The 1,570-nt window shown below is 45.4% G+C and overlaps 1 non-coding gene across 1 annotated transcript; it reads left to right on the top strand.

Moving 5' to 3' along the window:
* Positions 1 to 1,039: 1,039 nt before the first annotated feature.
* On the top strand, positions 1,040 to 1,121 carry trnas-gcu (transfer RNA serine (anticodon GCU)). Its single transcript has one exon. It is a non-coding gene; the product is annotated as a tRNA-Ser (tRNA).
* The last annotated feature ends 449 nt before the right edge of the window (positions 1,122 to 1,570 follow it).

A 1,570-nucleotide genomic window follows, 5' to 3' on the forward strand; every position in this document is an offset into this window, starting at 1 on the left:
TATCTGTTGTGTCTCTGTTTGATCCACTTCATGAGGGTGACGGAAAAATGCTGTGATTTTTAGTGTTTGGGGCTTGGGGTTGTGAATAATCGAACACTTTCCATATTGAAACCACTTTAGAAAATGACGAGAAAGTTACTTAATTCACTCCACCCCCCCCCCCCCCCCCATAATTGCGCACACATTCTGAGTTGGAAACTATTTCTTTCCCTAAGTTTGAAAGTCATGAAGCCGCGCAAACGATAGATTCATCAGATATATGAGCAGTATTACGCCATTCGACCCATCGAGTCTGCCCGCCATTCGATCATGACTGAAATGTTCATCATCTGCTACCTGAAATGTTACGGAGCAAGAGATCGATTGAGATATCAGCCAGAACACCTACTCCCGAGAACTCATAACATTGGAGCTGGGATATGCAATTTAGCCTCTTGGGCGTAAAACCTTCCATGTGATCTTGCCTGATCAAACATAATGGCCTCAACACCACCGTCCTGCCCCTTCTCCAGAACCCTTCAACTCATTACCAATAAAAGTCTCTCTAAGTCCTCCTTAACTTTCTCACTGTCCCTGCATCCACCACACTCTGAGGAAGTGAATTCCACAGAATTACAACCCTTTGGGAGAAGTAGTTTTTCTTTTTTAAATTTGCCGCCTCATATTCTAAGATGATGACCTCTCGTGTTAGACTGCCCCACAACAGGTAACATCAACTCCACGTCTACAATATCTACACATTTTCGCATCTTAAACACCTCACTTAGATAATCCGCATAAATTCTGAATGAGAAACAGTTGACCAGTCTTCCTCAGTTTGAAACTCAGGATGTCGCGCAAAAACATCCGATTCAACTATTACTGCGCTGGCCGGGGATCGAACCGGAGTCAACGGTTTAAAAAGCTGCGATGCTCACCACTATACCACCATCGCTGCACTTCCCTCATCGCATTCCTGGTTGAATAGAAAGAGGCAAATAATTGCCATCAGTTCATGGATGCAAAACGAATTAAGACGTATTGACGCGAAATACTGTGCGACGAGGTGGCCGAGTGGTTAAGGCGATGGACTGCTAATCCATTGTGCTCTGCACACGTGGGTTCGAATCACATCCTCGTCGATTTTTCGTCCATTGTTTCTCGGAAGTGGGATTCATTTTTACACGATGGATCTGCAATCACTGATGTGACAAACTATTCCCAGTTGTCAGACCACTTACATCGAGTTGGGTTAGAGGAGGGACGAATGGAGGCACGAACGGAGGGAGACGTGTTTGGGGCTTAACCCTACATTGCCACCACTTCTTCTTCGGCTCCCCACTGTGCAATCGAGGTTACCGGGTTCACTTCTCCCATTATTAACTTCTGCCACCTCTCGTGGATGAACGTCCTCCTGATTGTACATTGGTGGGGTGCTTCGGCTGCTTGTCTGTGACAAGATCAGATATTAAAGTTCCATGAACTAAAGGGGTTGTACCACGTGGTTAAGGTGAGGCACAATAATCCATTGTACTCTGCACACGTGGATTCAAATCCCATTCTTGTCTGTAACGTGTCTGTTGTATCTCTG

Source organism: Scyliorhinus torazame, chromosome 24, assembly GCF_047496885.1.
Source record: "Scyliorhinus torazame isolate Kashiwa2021f chromosome 24, sScyTor2.1, whole genome shotgun sequence".
Taxonomy (NCBI): Eukaryota; Metazoa; Chordata; class Chondrichthyes; order Carcharhiniformes; family Scyliorhinidae; genus Scyliorhinus; species Scyliorhinus torazame.